The sequence below is a fragment of the Sciurus carolinensis genome, unplaced genomic scaffold (genome assembly GCF_902686445.1).
Source record: "Sciurus carolinensis unplaced genomic scaffold, mSciCar1.2, whole genome shotgun sequence".
In the NCBI taxonomy this organism is placed as follows: domain Eukaryota; kingdom Metazoa; phylum Chordata; class Mammalia; order Rodentia; family Sciuridae; genus Sciurus; species Sciurus carolinensis.
The window spans coordinates 149,726-170,394 of NW_025920128.1; the positions used below are offsets into that span (position 1 = coordinate 149,726).

At 38.5% G+C, this 20,669-nt stretch overlaps 1 long non-coding RNA gene across 1 annotated transcript; it reads left to right on the forward strand.

Moving 5' to 3' along the window:
• Positions 1-797: 797 nt before the first annotated feature.
• Positions 798-2,679, forward strand: LOC124974021 (uncharacterized). Its single transcript, XR_007106732.1, has 3 exons — positions 798-1,077; positions 1,513-1,558; positions 2,110-2,679. It is a non-coding gene; the product is annotated as an uncharacterized LOC124974021 (long non-coding RNA).
• The last annotated feature ends 17,990 nt before the right edge of the window (positions 2,680-20,669 follow it).

The window sequence follows — 20,669 nt, forward strand, 5'->3', positions numbered from 1 at the left end:
CACCTGGCTGTATGTCAGAGAAGCCGGCAGTCTGTGTTTCAGAGTATTAACAATCGTCACACCTTTGTATTCCTATCAGGCATGGAGAAGTACTTTCTTGATCACTCTAATGTCTACTTTGGAGATTTATAACATTTTGCAATGCTGTTTGTGGAAGAGGTGACCTCTGGTGACAGTTATTGCTAAGACACACGCATCTTTCCACTTACCCCATTCTTCTTTGCTCCTATCAGAAATATTAGCAATTTGCTGTTTACCAATCAGTGTTCTCATTTGCTAGTTGGTTGGATTTGCTCTGGAGTAAACCAGCTGCAGCCTGATTTTTCTCAATCCCCAGTGAACACATTTTGAACAATTGAGTGAAATGTTGTCTATCAGAGATGCACCCACTCTCCTTGAGCAGAGCATGTTTTTGTTTGTTTCTTTTTAAATGGGTGCTCCTTCAGGTTCTAGGGTAAGAGTGGGACAAAGTAATGTGATTTCTGGAGGAAGGAGGACGTTCAGTAAAGCTCAGGTTGTTCACCTACACTCAGCACTGTGACTCAGTGTCACTGCTAAGTGTGGTGGATCCCTCCCAAATCCTTAGCTCCCCTAGCAGCAAGGTCCACCTTGGTCAGCAGGGATTTCTAAGGGTAGTTACTGTCAGGAGGACTAAGATTAGCTCTCCCTGCACAGGAAGGGTTTCCTTATTACCCGTGTTAGACACACACCCTATAAGAACATTAGGGATGACTCAAGAGCATCCCTAATGGGTCTCGACAGTTCAGTTCCTGTATTGGAATGCTTCTGTTTGGGGAAGTGAGTGCAGACAGAGAGGACAAGTTTGGATGACAAAATCATGGAATAAATGTTTGGAGATCACAGTCGTGAGACCATCTCATGTGTGGAGAATAGAGCCTTCATGGCGTCAGTCTCTCCTGGCCTGCACCACACTTGTGTGCAATGTTCTAGAATTCTGTGGCCTTGGAGGATGTGGCTGTGAACTTCACCCAGGAGGAGTGGGCTTTGCTGGATCCTTCCCAGAAGAATCTCCACAGAGACGTGATGCAGGAAGTCCTAGAAACCTGGCCTCTATAGGTAAGGATGTTTCATTACAAAATCAAATGTTTAGTAATTGGGAGTGTTTTTGCTTTTTATCTGAAGCAAGGGTTGAACCCAGGGGTATTGAACCCCTGACTCCCACCTATACCCCTTTTTTATATTTTGTTTAGACACAGTGCCTCCCTAAGTTGCTGAGGCTGGCTTTGAACTTGAGATCCTTCTTTCTCAGCCTCCCAAGGTTATTGGATTCCTAGTGGGGACGACTGTGCCTGGCAAGATTGGAATGTGGAAAGGGAGTACCTTGGGAAATAAATTTGACCTAATGTCATCGCACTCTGCATTATGAATCCCATAATAGTTTTCTTTTTTTCTTCTATTTAATTGTTGCTTTATAGTTGCCCACATTATAAATCCCGTAATTTATTCTGAAATTATGATGATTCATCATGATCGTTTGGGTCTACATTTTAGGAGACAAATGGGAGGATCAGAACACGAATCCCCAGAAAGATCAAAGGTAATTTGTACTCACCAGAGGAAACAGTATCTTGAGGGAATTTAACATGTCCCATAATTTTACAAATAAGGAAGGAAAACAAGCAAGATATGAATTATAGCTATTTTACCAGAAATGTGAACTTTATTGTGAGATACATGTTTAGTGTTTTCAAAGTAATTGATTTGCTGACAGTGCTAAGAAACTGCTCTTTTGATAGCACTGATTTAGTTGTAGCTCTGCGAAGCAGTGTCACAAAGTCATCATGGCCTTCAGATGCAAACCATTTGGACATGACAGAAAAGCAGCACTTTCCCTGCCATTGGTAATAGTGTAAGTTCAATAACAACCAATGAATGTAAAAGTGTTCATAAGCCAACCATAATTGCCTTCTAATTTTTTTTTACAGAATTCGTATGGTAGGTTCTAGAAAAATTTTAAAAGGTGCTCAGGTGGGAAAACATTTAATGAGATTCCAAATCTTAGTCTTCACCAGGACCTCGCCAGTAGAGCAAGTCCCTTTGAATGCAATATGTGTGGACAAGTCTTCCCATATCTTTTTTCCATCATAGGCATATCATATGTCACTCTGCACACAAGCCACATGAGATCCAGGAGTGTGGAGGGAAGCCATGTGAACTTGAACAGAGCAGAACATCTTCAATATCTCATGCGAGTGTTCAAAGACAAGCGTCAGTGCACAGTGTAAATGGACCTTATGAATGTGTGACATGTGGAAAAGGGTTCAGTTGTTCCTCGTGTTTTCAAAAATATCCCCGATCTCATACTGGAGAGACAGCTCTCAGAGGTAAACAACATGGCAAAGCCGTTGATGTATCCTGTCATAGTAGAGAGAGGCCCTGTGAATGTGAACAATGTGGGAAATCCTTCACTAGTTCCTCTTACCCTCAGGTACATAAACGAACTCATACTGGAGAGAAGCCTTATAGGTGTAAACAGTGTGGGAAAGGCTTCACTCGTGACTCTTGCTTTTGTAGACATGAACGATTCCAATTAGAGAAAAGCCTTATAGATGTAAACAGTGTTGTAAAGCGTTTGCTACATCCAGTCATCTTCATAGACATGAGCAAACTCATACAGGAGAGAAGACCTATGAATGTAAACAGTGTGGGAAATCCTTCACTAGGTCCTCTTACCTTCAGGTACATAAACAAATTCATACTGGAGAGAAGCCTTATAGGTGTAAACAGTGTGGGAAAGGCTTCACTCGTGACTCTTGCTTTTGCAGACATGAACGATTCCAATTAGAGAAAAGCCTTATAGATGTAAACAGTGTTGTAAAGCGTTTGCTACATCCAGTCATCTTCATAGACATGAGAGAACTCATACAGGAGAGAAGCCCTATGAATGTAAACAGTGTGGGAAAACCTTCACTAGGTCCTCTTACCTTCAGGTACATAAACAAATTCATACTGGAGAGAAGCCCTATGAATGTGAAAAATGTGGAAAAGCCTTCACTGATTTCTCTTATTTTCAAAAACATAAAATCATTCATACTGGAAAGAAGCCATATGTGTGTAAAACATGTAGGAAAGCCTTCTCTACTCCCTCTTACCTTCAAAGACATAGACGAACTCATACTGGAGAGAAGCCCTATGAATGTAAGCAATGTGGGAAAGCCTTCACTGTAGCCTCTTTGCTTCAAAGACATAAACGAACTCATACTGGAGAGAAACCCTATACGTGTAAACAATGTTGCGACATTTAGTGATTTTCACTCTCATGAATCTACTCATCGTGGAGAAAAGCCCTATGAATGTACATAATGGGGAAACCTTCACTGGGTCTCTTCACCTTTGCACACATGGAAGAACTCACACTGGAGAGAAGCCCTATATTTGAGAACAATGTGGGACAGACTATACTACATCCAGTCAACTTCATTCTCATGGATGTGCTCAGTGCTCAGCGTTGGAAAACCTTCTGTGAGACTCCAAATCGTAGTCTTCACCAGGACTTCCCCTAGAGTAAGTCCACGGGAAAGCAGAATGTGTGGACACGTCTTCCCATGTCTCTTGTTCCATCATAGACACATCGTATCTCACTGCAGACCAGCCACATGAGATCTAGGAGTGTGAAGGGAAGCCATGTGAACTTGAACAGAACATCTTCAATTTCTCATGCAGGTGTTCAAAGACAAGTGTCAGTGCACACTGTAAGTGTACCTTATGCATGTTTGATATGTGGAAGAAAGTTCGGTTATTCCTTGTGTTTTCAAAAATATCAAGGAACTCACTGGCGACACAGCTTACAGATGTAAACAAGGTGGGAAAATCGTCGCTACATCCAGTCAGCTTCATTTACATAAATGGACACTTCATGGAAAGAAGCCCTATCACCATGTACAGTGTGGGAAACCCTTCACTCCTTCCTCTAAGTTTCAAATACATAACTGAACTTATACTGGAGAGAAGCCTAGGCATGTAAATGATGTGGGGAAGCCTTTCCAACATCCAGTCATCTTCATAGACAAGAGTGAACTCATAGTGGAAAAAGGCCTGTCACTGTGAGCACTGTGGAAAGCCTTCACTTCTGCTTACCTTCACAGACGTGAAGGGACTCATTCTGGAGAGAAACCTCCACTCGCTGCTGTTACCTTCATATACATGGATGGTTTCATACTGGAGAGGAGCCGTATAGACGTAAACATGTGGGAAAGCCTTGATTTCATCTAGTGATTTTCACTCACAGGAATGGACTCATTCAGGAGAGAAGCCCTGTGAATGTGCACAACGTGGGAGAACCTCACTAGTTCTGATTACCGTCGTCAACATGGAAGAACCCATACTGGAGAGAAGCCCTGTGAATGTGCACAACGTGGGAGAACCTCACTAGTTCTGATTACCGTCGTCAACATGGAAGAACTCATACTGGAGAGAAGCCCTGTGAATGTGCACAATGTGGGACGCCTTCACCAGCGCTCTGACCTTCTAATGCACAAGTGAACTCATACAGGGGAGAAGCCCTATGAATGTAAGCAGTTGGAAAAGCCCTTGCTACATCCAGTCAGCTTCACTCGCATGAATGGACTCTTAAAGAAGTCCTTAAAAATGTGGGAAAGCCTAGAACTCACTCTGCAGAGAAGCCCTACGATTGTGAACAATGTGGGAAAGCCTTCACTGGTTCCTCTTACCTTCACATAGACGAACGATTTCATACTGCAGAGCAGCCTTGTTGGTGTGAACATCTGGATAAGCCTTCACTACTTCTGCTCACCTTCACACACATGAAGCAACTCACGCTGGAGAGAAGCCCTACAAATGCTTGCAGTGTGGGAAAACCTTCACTACATCTAGTCATTTCCACATGAAAGAACTCATGTTGGAGAAAAGCCCACTGAATGCAAAGAAAAGTGAGAAATCATCTGATATTCTCAGTCACCTTCCATGACATCATGTACTCATAGAAAAGTCGTCGAGTGCTCTTATATATAGGTATGTGTGCATGTATATTCACTAAGTGTTCTGTGTTGCCCTCAAAGCATTTCACTCACCCGGGCAAACAAAGCCCCTGAATGTGTGGCGATTCCTTTTCCTTCCTCTGCATGAAAGTGCTCAGAGTGGAGAGAAGGCCTATGAATTTGAGAAATGTGGGAAAGCTTCTAATTGTCCTAGTTCCTTTGAATGACAAGGGATTCACTCAGGGAACACCTATGCAAGTAGTAAATCTTGTAAAGGGGCCTGGCCTTCCAGTTCTCTGCATCCATTACTCAGCTTTCCAGTGCTGGGGCAAAGATTTCCCCTACCCTGTGAAAACAGGTTTCTGTCCATAGTTGGGTGGCTCTGCTGTTTTGTTCTGAGATACTTTAAAACATCATGGTGGAGGAGCAGAGCTACCTAGGTCATGCAGCAGGGAGGAGGGTAAAGAGGGAGAGAAGTTGACCAGCATCTCAAGCTCACTGTTTTCATATGGTCTGAGTACAGTGGTTAACAAGAAATTAGGTTGGTATAACTGTGATTCTTGCATACAAATTATGTAGTTTGTAATCTTAGAGTTGTTGCAATCAGTAATAGAAACTCACAATATAATGCGGTCCTTTTCTGAGTCAAAGTGCTGAACTATTGAGAGTTCCAAGATGGCAAACTAGAGGGAGGCTGCGTTCCTTGTCGCTGTATAACTTGGGTTTCAGGCAGAGGATATCTGTTTCTTGGTGAGGCAGTTTTTGCAGCTTATTGATCCCTGCTGTTTACCTCTTTTGTCTACTGTGATCACCCGCAGTCTGCCAGCATGCTGACTACTTTTTGAATGCAGATTGCTCACTGACTGGCACTTATCATCCAGCATTTTCCTGCCTCTTGCCTGTCCATCGCCTGCCTTTCATCTACCCAGCACCCACCTGCAGATCCTCTGACAGCAGTCAGTAGACTGACTGCAGACCCCCAGTGGAGCACCAGCTGCCTGCTATTACCTGGAAGTTCACTGTCACAGTACTTGCAGGTTTGGTTACACGTGGCTGCTGCCATTTTGAGACAACAGCCAGGACCTGCAGGACCCCTGGCTGGGCTGACTGAGTCCCATCTCCAGGATCCCTGAGCCCGATCAACCACTCACTGCCTCCGTGGCCCCCAGACCGACTGACTGTGCCCCACCTCCAGGATCCTGGAACCAGACTGACCATGCCCTGCCTCCACGACCTCCAACCAAACATGCCCACACCCCAAACTGCAGCTCCCCATTTACCAGCACACTTGGAAGCCAGAGCATCCATCTTGGATAATCCTGGAAGCCATATCTTCCATCTTTAGGTGGGGCAAATCCCATCCTGAGATGCCAGCTGGAGACTGGAAGCTCATTGTCAGGTACCTCTCATGCATCAGGCTACTGAAGACTGGGAGGTTTGAATACTATATGACTGTTAGAATGTAGAATTTTTTTCTTATATTTCTTCTCCTTTTTGAAAATTTTGAAGTTTCCTCTACTTTTCTTGCTTGATTTTCCTTTTGTTTACCTGTTTCCTCAGAGTCTCTTTCTCTGTTTTCTCATGCTAACAACCAACTTCTTTTCATTATACTCTCACTCTTTCTATGATCTAGAACTTCTATATCTTCTTTTCTTATCCCATTAACAGCTACATCCTACACACCTTCATCCTCTTTGTCCTCCATTAAAAACTGCAGAGCTCACTGCAAAACTATTTGTCATGCTGTAGAAATAATTGAACTCATTCTGTTTATTATGAAAATATTGTTAACGTCCTCATAGGGGCTATTTGGTTTAGGGCAGCTTATTGTCTGTACTGGGCACTGCTAAAATTGATCTCCCCCTTAAAGAAAAGGTTTTGGAAACATATAGGGCCACTGTAAACCTACAGGGGGGAAACTGCAATACCCCAGATCTGCACTGCTAGAGGGGAAGAAATATGAACAACGTAAAAAAACAAGGGAAGAAAGTGATCCAAACAAACCTAGATTCTATATTAATAGAACCCAGTGACAGCATGGTAGAAGAAATGTCAGAAAAGGACTTCAGAATATACATAGTTAAAATGATTCATGAAGCAAATAGGAGATAAGAGAGCAAATGCAGGTAATGAATGATCACAATAATAAGCAGTTGAAAGAGCAACAGCAGGAAGTAAAAGATCATTTCAATGAAGAGATAGAGATCCTCAAAAAAAAAAAAACCCAAAAATCCTTAAAATGAAGGAAACAATAAACCAAATAAAAAACTCAATGGAAAGCATCAGCAACAGACTAGACCACTTGGAAGACAGAACCTCAGATAACGAAACAAAATAAAGTTGCCCAGAGAAAATGGTAAGAAATCATGAACAGAAACTCCAAGAATTGTGGGACATCATGAAAAGACCAAATTTAAGAATTATTGGGATTGAGGAAGGCACAGAGATACAAACCAAAGGAATGAACAACCTATTCAATGAAATAGTATCAGAAAATTTCCCAAACCTGAAGAATGAATGGAAACTCAAATACAAGAGGCTTAGAGAACACCAAATGCACAAAATCACAACAGATCCACACTAAGGCACATTATAATGAAAATGCCTAACATTCAAAATAAAGATAGGATTTTGAATGCTGTGAGAAAAAAGCATCAGATTACATATAGGGGGAAACCAATACTGATATCAACAGATTTCTCAGCCCAGACTCTAAAAGCTAGAAGGGCCTGGAACAACATATTTCAAGCTCTGAAAGAACATGGTTGCCAACCAAGTATCCTATACCCAGCAAAACTAACCTTCAGATTTGAAGATGAAATAAAATCCTTCCATGATAAACAAAAGTTAAAAGAATTTACAAATAGAAAGACCATGCTACGGAATATTCTCAACAAAATATTCCAAGGGGAGGAAATGAAAAACAACAATGTAGGTCAGCAAAGGGCTGAAATACCTTAAAATAAAAACCATTCAAAGGAGAAACCAAGTCAAGTTAAAAGTCAAAAATGAGCCCAAATGACTGGGAATACAAATCATGTCTCAATAATAACCCTGAACGTTAATGGCCTAAACTCATCAATCAAATGACATAGACTAGCAGAATGGATTAAAAACAAAGACCCAACAAACAATATGCTGCCTTCAACAGACTCATCTCATAGAAAAAGACATCTACAGACTAAAGGTGAAAGGATGGGAAAAAACCTACCATGCACACGGACTCAGTAAAAAAGCAGAGGTTTCCATCCTTATTTCAGATAAAGTGGACTTCAAGCCAAAGTTAGTAAGAAGGGATAAAGAAGGACATTTCATACTGCTTGTGGGAACCATAAATCAGGAAGACATAACGATCGTAAATATTTATGCCCCAAACAACAGTGCATTTATGCACATCAAACAAATCCTTTTCAATTCCAGGAATCAAATACACCACAACACAATAATTCTGGGTGACTTTAACATACCACTGTCACCACTGGATAGATCTTCCAAACAAAAAGTAAATAAAGAAACCATAGAACTCAATAACACAATCAATAACCTAGGCTTAACAGACATATATAGAATATTCCCTTTATCAACGAGCAATTCACTTTCTTCTCAGCAGCACATGGAACCTTCTCTAAAATAGACCATATGCTATATCACAAAGCAGCCATTGGTAACTGCAAAAAAATAGAGATACTCCCTTTGTCCTATCAGATCATAATGGAATGAAATTAGAAATCAATGACAAAATAAAAAACAGAAATTACTTCAACACCTGGAGACTAAATAATATGCTATTGAGTGAAGCATGGAAAACAGAAAACATCAGGGAGGAGATAAAAAATTCTTAGAGGTCAATGAGAATGATGACATAACATATCAAAATCTCTGGGACACTATGAAAGCAGTACTAAGAGAAAAATTCATTACATGGAGCGCATTCAAGATAGGGATAAAAATTCAACAAATAAATGACCTAACATTATAGCTCAAAGCCCTAGAGAAAGAAGAACAGAACAACACCAAAAGGAGCAGAAGACAGGAAATAATTAAGATCTGAGCTAAAATCAATGAAACTGAAACAAAAGAAACAATTCAAAAAATTGACAAAGCAAAAAGTTGGTTCTTTGAAAAAGTAAACAAAATAGACAAACCCTTAGCCACACTAGCAAAGAGAAGGAGAGAGAAAACTCAAATTACTAAAATTCATGGTGAAAAAGGAAATATCACAACAGACACCACTGAAATACATAACATAATGAGAAGCTACTTTGAAAATCTATACTCCAACAAAATAGAAAATACTGAAGACAGCAACAAATTTTTAGAGACATATGCTCCTCCCAAACTGAACCAGGAGGACATACACAATTTAAACATCAATATCAAGCAATGAAATAGAAGAAGCCATTGAAAACCTACCAACCCAGAAAAGCCCATGACCAGATGTATTCTCAGGCAAGTTCTACAAGACCTTCAAAGAAGAACTCATTCCAATACTTCTCAAAGTATTCCAGGAAATAGAAAAGGAGGGAACCCTACCGAACTCATTCTATGAGTTCACCCTCATACCCAAACCAAAGACACATTAAGGAAAGAAAATTTTAGATCGATATCTCTGAAAAATATAGATTCAAAATTCTTAACAAAATCCTTGCAAATTGAATCCAAATACATATTAAGAAGATAGTGTACCGTGATCAAGTGGGGTTCATCCCGGGAATGCAAGGTTGGTTCAACATCTGTAAATCAAGTAATGTAATCCATCATGTCAATAGACTTAATTATAAGAATCATATGGTGATGGGGCGATCCAAAATGGCGGCCTAGAGGGAGACTGCACCCCCAGTCGCTCCAGAACCCAGGAGTTAAGAAGGGGAGGCATTGAGAGACTCGGACTGAAATAGAGCCACGGGTGAGTCTGCCCACTGGGTAAAGCTCGGCCCGGGTGTCAGGCCCAGATAGAGGTGGCTTATCAGAGCCGGGCAGGGCAGCTAGAGTCTTCCCAAGGTAGCCTTCCACACTCTGGCAGTGGGCTCCTCCCACACGGCCAGCTGTACGGTGCAGGCCCACAGTGAGAGCATTTCCGCACAGAGCCAGTTCCAAACCGTGGAACCAGTAGGGGGCTAGGGGCAGTTTTCTTCTGATGAGCTGCTTTATCAGATTCCTCCAAGACATCAGGCTACTGAAGGCTGGGAGGTGATACACTGGAAATCTACCAGGACACTATAAGCCAATAGCGGAAAACTGCAATATCTCAGGGTCCCACTGACAACTGACCAATATGAGAAAACAAGGGAAGAAAATGTCCCAAACAAACCTAGATACTATATCAATAAAACCCAATGACAGCACAGCAGAAGAAATGTCAGAAAGGGAGTTCAGAATGTACGTAATTAAAATGATCAGGGAAGCTAATGAGGAGATGAAAGAGCAAATGCAGGCATTGAAGGAGGAGATGAAAGAGCAAATGCAGGCATTAAATGATCGCACCAATCAACAGTTAAAAGACCAAATACGGGAAGCAAGAGATCATTTCAATAAAGAGTTAGAGATACTGAAAAAAAACAAACTGAAATCCTTGAAATGAAGGAAACAATAAACCAAGTTAAAAACTCCATAGAAAGCATAACCAATAGGATAGAACACCTGGAAGACAGAACCTCAGACATTGAAGACAAATTATTTAATCTTGAAAGCAAAGTTGGCCAAACAGAAAAGATGGTAAGAAATCATGAACAGAATCTACAAGAATTATGGGATATCATGAAAAGGCCAAATTTAAGAATTATTGGGATTGAGGAAGGCTTAGAGAAACAAACCAAAGGAATGAACAATCTATTCAATGAAATAATAACAGAAAATTTCCCAAATCTGAAGAATGAAATGGAAAACCAAGTACAAGAGACTTATAGAACTCCAAACATACAAAATTACAACAGACCCACACCAAGGCACATTATTATGAAAATACCTAGCATACAAAATAAAGACAGAATTTTAAAGGCCGCGAGAGAAAAGAATCAAATTACATTCAGAGGGAAACCAATAAGAATATCAGCAGATTTTTCAATCCAGACCCTAAAAGCTAGAAGGGCCTGGAACAACATATACCAAGCCCTGAAAGAAAACGAATGCCAACCAAGAATCTTATACCCAGCAAAACTTACCTTCAAATTTGACGATGAAATAAGATCCTTCCATGATAAACAAAAGCTAAAGGAATTTACAAAAAGAAAGCCAGCATTACAGAACATTCTCAGCAAAATATTCCATGAGGAAGAGATGAAAAACAACGATGCAAATCAGCAACAGGAGGCGCTAGCCTAAAGGAATAGCCAAATAAAGGAGAAACCAAATCATGTCAAAAACAAATATGAGTCAATTGACTGGGAATACAAATCATATCACAATAATAACCCTGAATGTCAATGGCCTGAATTCATCAATCAAAAGACACAGACTGGCAGATTGGATTAAAAAGAAAAATCCAACATTATGCTGCCTGCAAGAGACTCATCTCATAGAAAGAGACACCCATAGACTAAAGGTGAAAGGATGGGGAAAAACATACCATGCACACGGACACAGCAAAAAAGCTGGAGTATCCATCCTCATCTCAGATAATGTGGACTTCAAACCAAAACTAGTCAGAAGGGATAAAGAAGGACATTACCTGCTGCTTAAGGGAAGCATAAATCAGCAAGACATAACAATCATAAATATCTATGCCCCGAACATTGGCTCATCCACGTACGTCAAACAAATCCTTCTCAATTACAGAAATCAAATAGACCACAACACAATAATACTAGGCGATTTTAACACACCTCTCTCACCACTGGATAGATCGTCCAAACAAAAATTGAATAAAGAAACTATAGATCTCAACAACACAATCAGCAATTTAGACTTAACCGACATATATAGAATATACCATCCAACAAAGAACGAATACACTTTCTTCTCAGCAGCCCATGGATCCTTCTCTAAAATAGACCATATTTTATGCCACAAAGCTACTGTTAGCAAATACAAGAAGATAGAGATACTACCTTGTACTCTATCAGGTCATAATGGATTGAAATTAGAAATAAATGACAGAATAAAAAACAGAAACTTCTCCAATACCTGGAGACTAAATAATACACTATTATATGATGAATGGATAACAGAAGACATCAGGAGGGAAATAAAAAAATTCTTAGAAGTAAACAAGAACAAAGACACATCATATCAAAATCTCTGGGACACTATGAAAGTAGTACTTAGAGGAAGATTTATTTCATGGGGTGCATTCAAAAAAAGAAGTAGAAATCAACAAATAAACGACTTAACACTACAGCTCAAAGCACTAGAAAAAGAAGAGCAGACCAATACCAAAAGTAGTAGAAGACAGGAAATAGTTAAAATCAGAGCCGAAATCAACGAAATCGAAACAAAAGAAACAATCGGGAAAATTAACAAAATAAATAGTTGGTTCTTTGAAAAAATAAATAAAATTGATAAACCCTTAGCCACACTAACAAAGAGAAAGAGGGAGAAAACTCAAATTACTAAAATTCGGAATGAACAGGGAAACATCACAACAGACACGAGTGAAATACAAAACATAATTAGAAGCTATTTCGAAAATCTATACTCCAACAAAACAGAAAACCTCGAAGACATCAACAAATTTCTAGAGACATATGAACTACCTAAACTGAACGAGGAGGACATACACAACTTAAATAAACCAATTTCAAGCAATGAAATAGAAGAGGTCATCAAAAGCCTACCAACAAAGAAAAGTGCAGGACCAGATGGGTTCTCAGCCGAGTTCTACAAAACCTTTAAAGAAGAGCTCATTCCAATACTCCTCAAACTATTCCATGAAATAGAAGAGGAGGGAACCCTACCAAACTCGTTCTATGAAGCCAATATCACCCTGATACCTAAACCAGACAGAGACACATCGAGGAAAGAAAATTTCAGACCAATATCCTTAATGAACATCGATGCAAAAATTCTCAACAAAATTTTAGCAAATCGCATACAAATATATATTAAAAAGATAGTGCACCACGATCAAGTGGGTTTTATCCCAGGGATGCAAGGTTGGTTCAACATTCGGAAATCAATAAATGTCATTCACCATATGAACACACTTAAAGTTAAGAATCACATGATTATTTCAATAGATGCAGAAAAAGCATTTGATAAAATACAGCACCCCTTCATGCTCAAAACACTAGAAAAAATTGGGGTAGTGGGAACATTCCTAAACATTATAAAGGCAATCTACGCTAAGCCCATGGCTAATATCATTCTAAATGGTGAAAAACTGAAAGCGTTCCCCCTAAAAACTGGAACAAGGCAGGGATGCCCTCTTTCACCACTTCTATTCAACATTGTCCTTGAGACTCTAGCCAGAGCAATCAGACAAACCAAAGAAATTAAAGGGATACGAATAGGAAAAGAAGAACTCAAACTATCCCTGTTCGCTGATGACATGATTATATATTTAGAGGAACCTGGAAATTCCACCAGAAAACTTTTAGAACTCATAAGTGAATTCAGTAAAGTAGCAGGTTACAAGATCAATGCTCATAAATCCAATGCATTTTTATACATAAGTGATGAATCTTCAGAAAGAGAAATTAGGAAAACTACCCCATTCACAATAGCATCGAAAAAAATAAAATACTTGGGAATCAATCTCACAAAAGAGGTGAAAGACCTCTACAATGAGAACTACAGAACACTAAAGAAAGAAATTCTAGAAAACCTTAGAAGATGGAAAGATCTCCCATGTTCCTGGATAGGCAGAATTAATATCGTCAAAATGGCTATACTACCTAAAGTGCTATACAGATTCAATGCAATTCCAATTAAAATCCCAATGATGTACCTTGCAGAAATAGAGCAAGCAATTATGAAATTCATCTGGAAGAATAAAAAACCTAGAATAGCTAAAGCAATCCTCAGTAGCAAGAGCGAAGCAGGGGGTATTGCAATACCAGATCTTCAACTCTACTACAAAGCAATAGTAACAAAAATGGCATGGTATTGGTACTAAAATAGACAGGTAGATCAATGGTACAGAATAGAGGACACGGACACAAACCCAAATAAATACAATTTTCTCATACTAGACAAAGGTTCCAACAATATGCAATGGAGAAAAGATAGCCTCTTCAACAAATGGTGCTGGGAAAACTGGAAAACCATATGCAATAGAATGAAATTAAACCCCTATCTCTCACCCTACACAAAACTCAACTCAAAATGGATCAAGGACCTCGGAATCAGACCAGAGACCCTGCATCTTATAGAAGAAAAAGTAGGTCCAAAGCTTCAACTTGTTGGCTTAGGATCAGACTTCCTTAACAGGACTCCCATAGCACAAGAAATAAAAGCAAGAATCAACAACTGGGATAGATTCAAACTTAAAAGCTTTCTCTCAGCAAAGGAAACTATCAGAAATGTGAAGAGAGAGCCTACAGAGTGGGAGAATATCTTTGCCAACCATACCTCAGATAGAGCGCTAATTTCCAGAATCTATAAAGAACTCAAAAAACTCTACACGAAGAATACAAATAATCCAATTAACAAATGGGCTAAGGAAATGAACAGACACTTCACAGAAGAAGATGTACAAGTAATCAACAGATATATGAAAAAATGTTCAACATCCCTAGTAATAAGGGAAATGCAAATCAAAACTACCCTAAGATTTCATCTCACCCCAATTAGAATGGCGATTATCAAGAATACAAGCAACAATAGGTGTTGGCAAGGATGTGGTGAAAAGGAACACTCATACATTGCTGGTGGGGTTGCAAATTAGTGCAGCCACTCTGGAAAGCAGTGTGGAGATTCCTCAGAAAGCTTGGAATGGAAACACCATTTGACCCAGCTATCCCACTCCTTGGCCTATACCCAAAGGACTTAAAATCAGCATACTACAGAGATACAGCCACATCAATGTTCATTGCTGCTCAATTCACCATAGCCAGATTGTGGAACCAACCTACATGCCCTTCAGTTGATGAATGGATAAAGAAACTGTGGCATACATATACAATGGAATATTACTCCACAATGAAGAATGATAAAATTATGGCATTTGTAGGCAAATGGTCGAAATTGGAGAATATCGTGCTAAGTGAGATAAGCCAATCTCAAAAAACTAAAGGACGAATGATCTCGCTGATAAGCGGATGAGGACATATAATGGGGGGTGGGAGGGGCTAGCATTAGGTTTAGGGTTAGGTTTAGAGTTAGGCTAAGGAGAGCGGTAAGAATGAAGAAGGACTAGGTAGAGGGAAAAGAGGGGTGGGAGGGGTGGGGGAGGGGAAAAAGAAAATAAACATCATTACCCTATGTAAACGTAAAAAAAATTAAAAAAAAATATTCAAAAAAAAAAGATTCTTATCTTCATCATAACTTCTGTCCTTTTTACTACACAATACAATATCCACAGGTTACTTTCTAAATTTTTGAAAATCAAAATAGAATTTTTAACATAATGCTAGGTTTAGTTCCATTGACTCCCCACATTGTATCCTGTGTGAGAAATTTTCACATTTGTTGATATTAATAATAAAACTCTAACATGCAGATTCTCATCTTATTACATAATTTTCCTTTTTTAAAAGTGGAAAAAGAAGAAGAAAGAGGGAATGAGTTAATAAAGATGAGTTAAATATTGTCACCAATGTTCCATAAATGTTCAGGATTTATTGCAGGATCCTAGTCTGTTACTCTGGTTGATGTGTATGTTTGTATGCTAAAAAAAATCTATTTTGATTACTGTATCTTTGTAGAAGATATTAATGGAGGTGGAGTGATGCCTTCAAGTTATTTCCTTTTATTCAAGATAAGTTTGGCAATTGTGCACAGGAATTTCAGGGTTTTTTTCTATTTATTCAAATATATAAACTTAACTTTGATAGAAATTTTATTAAATCTTCCTATAGTTTTGAGAAGTATGTACATTTTAACAACATTAATTCCTATGATCCATAAACATGGCATATCTTACCATTTTTCCTGTTTTGCTCTATTTCTTTCATTAGTGTTTTATAGTTTTTAGTTTATGTAGATCTTTCACTCATGTGGTTAAATTCTTGACTAACAATGTTTTGTTGCTTTTGTTGCTTTTCTTGCTAATTCTAATGGAAATATTTTCATAATTTATCATTTGAATAGATTTTTTGGTATCGTAGAAAGTAAAAAAAAAAAAAGAATCATATGGTTATTTCAATTGACACAGAAAAAGCGTTCAACAAAATACAACACCCCTTCATGCTCAAACACTAGAAAAAACAGAGATAGTAGGAACATACCTCAACATAGTAAAGGCTATTTATGCTAAGCCCATGGCCAACATTATTCTAAATGGAGAAAAACTGAAACCATTCCCTTTAAAAACTGGAACAAGACAGGGATGCCCTCTTTCACCACTTCTATTCGACATCATCCTAGAAATACTATCCAGAGCAATTAGATAGACTAAAGAAATTAAAGGGATATGAATAGGAAAAGAGGAACTCAAGCTGCCACTATTTGCTGATGACATGATTCTATATTTAGAGGATCCAAAAAACTCCTCCAGAAAACTTCTAGACCTCATCAATGAATTCAGCAAAATAGCAGGCTATAAAATCAACATGCATAAATCTAAAACATTTTTATTCATAAGCAATGAAACATCTGAAGGGAAATGAAAACAACTCCATTCACAATAGCCTAAAAAAATACTTGGGAATCAATCTAACCAAAGAGGCGAAAAATCTCTACAATGAAAACTACAGAACATTAAAGAAAGAAATTGAAAAAGACCTTAGAAGATGGAAAGATCTTCCGTGTTCTTGGAGAGACAGAATTAATATCATCAAATGGTCATACTCCAAAGGTGCTACACAGATTTAACACAATTCCAATTAAAATCCCTATGACACTTGTCATAGAAACATAAAAAGCAATCATGAAATTCATCTGGAAGAACAAAAGACCCAGAATAGCCAAAGCAATCCTGGGCAGGAAGAGTGATGCAGGAGGTATCTCAATACCAGTCCTCAAACTCTACTGTACAGCAATAGTAAGAAAAACAGCATGGTATTGGCACCAAAATAGACAGGTAGACCAATGGTACAAGATAGAAGACACAGACACATACCTCATACTAGACCAAGGTGCCAAAAACTTATAATGGAGAAAAGATAGCCTCTTCAACAAATGGTGCTGGCAAAACTGGAAATCCATGTGCAGTAAAATGAAACTAAACCCCTATCTCTCACCCTGTACAAAACTCGACTCAAAATGGATCAAGGATCTAGGAATTAGGCCCAAGACCCTTCACCAAATAGAAGAAAAAGTAGGCCCGAATCTTGACTTAGGACCAGACTTCCTTAACAAGACCCCCAGAGCACAAGAAATAAAAGCAAGAATCAACAAATGGAATAGATTCAAATTTAAAAGTTTTTTCTCAGCACAGGAAACAATCAACAATGTGAAAAGAGAGCCTACAGAGTGGGAGAAAATCTTTTCCACACACACTTCAGACAGAGCACTCATCTCCTAAGTTTATAAAGAACTTAAAAAACTTTACACCCAAAATACAAAGAACCCAATCAGTAAATGGGCTAAGGAAATGGGCAGACACTTCACAGAAGATAAACAGATGATCAACAAATATATGAAAAAGTGCTCATCATTCCTAGTAATTAGAGAAATGCAAATTTAAACCACCCTAAGATTTCATCTAACTCCAATTTGAATGGCTATTATCAAGAAAAAAAGCAATGATAAGTGTTGGCGTGGATGTGGGGAAAAAGGCACACTCATACATTGCTAGTGGAGCTGCAAATTGGTGCAACCACTCTGGAAAGCATTATGGAGATTCCTCAGAAAGCTTGGAATGGACCTATCATTTGATCCAGCTATCCCACTCCTTGGTTTATACCCAAAGGACTTAAAATCAGTGTACTCCAGTGATGCAGCCACATCAATGTTCACAGCAGCTCAATTCACAAAAGCTAGATTGTGGAACCAACCTAGATGCCCTTCAGTTGACGAATGGATAAAGAAACTGTGGTATATATACACAGTGGAATATTAGTCAGTCACAAAGAAGAATAAAATTATTGCATTTGCTGGTAAATGAATGAAGTTGAAAAATATAATGGTAAGTAAAATAGGCCAAACCCAAAAAGCCAAAGGTCGAATATTTTATCTGATAAGTGCATGACGATATATAACGTGCTAGAGGGAAGAGAAGAATGAAGGAAGTTTGGGTGGTGCAGAGGAAAAAGGAGTGGGAGAGGGTATGGGATGGAAAGATAGTAGAATGAAACATACAGTATTACCCTATGTATATGTATGATTACATGAATGGTGTTTTTGTTTTGGATTGGCTTATTTCACTTTTCATTTCATGATATTCTAGTTCCAACCGTTTACCTGCAAATGCCACAATTTCATTCTTCTTTAAGGCTGAGTAATATTCCATTGTATATATGTACCACATTTTCTTTATCCATTCATATGTTGAAGGGCACCTAGGTTGGTTCCATGGTTCAGCTATCATGAATTGAGCTGCTATAAACCCTGATGTGGCTGTGTCTCTGTAGAATGCTGATTTTAAGTTCTTTGGGTATAAATCAAAGAGTGGGATAGCTGGGTCAAATGGTGGTTCCATTCCAAATGTTCTTAGGAATCTCCACACTGCTTTCTGCAGTGGCTGCACCAATTTGCAGCCCCACCAGCAATGTATGAGTGTGCCTTTTCCCCACATCTATGCCAACACTTATTATTGCTTGTATTGTTGATAAAAATTGCCATTCTGACTGGAGTAAGGTGAAATCTTTGAGCAGTTTTGATTTGCATTTCTATAATTGCTACAGATTATGAACATTTTTCATATTTTATTGATTTTTTTTCTGTGAAGTGTCTGTTCAGTTCCTTTGCCCATTTATTGATTGGGCTATTTGGGGTTTTTTTTGTTTGTTTTGCATTTAGTTTTTTGATCTATATCTTGGAGATCAGTGCTCTATCTGAGGTGCATGTGGTAAAGATTTTCTCCCAATCTGTAAGATTTCTCTTCAAATTATTGATTGTTTCCTTTACTGAGAAGAAGCTTTTTAGTTTGAATCCATCCCATTGAGTGATTCTTAATTATACTTCTTGCACTTTAGGAATCTTGTTTAGGAAGTCAGGTCCTAAGCTGACATGAAGATTTGGGTCTGCTTTTTCTTCTATTAGGTGCAGGGTCTCTGTTTCAGTGCCTAAGTCTTTGATCAACTTTGAGTTTTGTGCAGGGTGAGAGATATGGGGTTTAATTTCATTTTGTCACATGTGAATTTCCCATTTTCCCAGCACCATTTTTTGAATTGGCTATCTTTTCTCCAGTGTACATTTTTGGCACTGTTGTCTAGTATGAGATAATCGTATTTAGGTAGGTTTGTCTCTGTGTCTTCTATTTTGTACCATTGGCCTACATGTCTATTTTGGTGCCAATACCATGCAATTTGGTTACTATTGCTCTGTAGTAGAGTTTAAGATCTCGTATTGAGATGCCTCCTGCTGCACTCTACTTGTTAAGGATTTCCTTGGTTATTCTGGGTCTCTTATTTTCCAAATGAATTTCATGATTGATTTTTCTATTTGTAAGAAGAAAGCCTTTGGAATTTTAATAGGTATTACTTTGAATCTGTATAACACTTTTGGTAGTATGGCCATTTTGACAAACATTAATTCTGCCTACCCAAGAGTATGGGAGATCTTTCCATCTTCTAAGGTCTCTTCAATTTCTTTCTTTAGTGTTTTGTAGTTTTCATTGTAGAGATCTTTCTCCTCTTTTGTTAGATTGATTCCCAATTATTTTATTTTTGTTGAGGCTATTGTGAATGGGGAAGTGTTCCTAATTTCTCTTGCAGTGAATTTGTTGGTTATTGATCTTATATCCTGCTACTTTGCTGAATTCATTTATGGGTTGTAGAAGTTTTCAGGTGGAATTTTTTGAATCTTCTAAATATAAAATCATGCTGTCGGAAATAGTGATAGTTTGAGTTCTTTTCCTATTCACATTCCTTTAATTTCTTTTGTCTGTCAGATTGCTCTGGCTAGGATTTCAAGGACAATGTTGTGTAAGAGGGCATCCCTGTCTTGTTCCAGTTTTTAGGGGGAATTCTTTCAATTTTTCTCCATTTAGAATGATGTTGACCTTGGGCTTAGCACAGGTAGCTTTTACAAGGTTGAGGTATGTTCCTACTGTTCCTAGGTTTTCTAGTGTTTTGAACATGAAGAGGGGCTGTATTTTGTCAAATGCTTTCTCTGCATCAATTGAGATAATCATTTGATTCTTGTCATTAAGTTTACTGATGTGATATATTAAGTTTATTGATTTCCATATGTTGAACCAACACTCCAGGGATGAGTCCCAGTTGATCATGGTGCACTATCTTTTAAATATATTTTTATATGTGATTTGCCAGAATTTTATTGAGAATGTTTGCGTCTATGTTCATGAGAGATATTGTTCAGAAGTTTTCTTTCCTTGATGTGTCTTTGTCTGGTTTGGTATCAGGGTGATACTAGCCTAACAGAATGACTTTGGAAGGGTTCCTTCATTTTCTATTTCATGGAATAATTTGAGGAGTATTGATGTTAATTCTTCTTTGAAGGTCTTGTAGAAATTGACAGAGAATCAATCTGATTCTGGGCTTTTCTTGG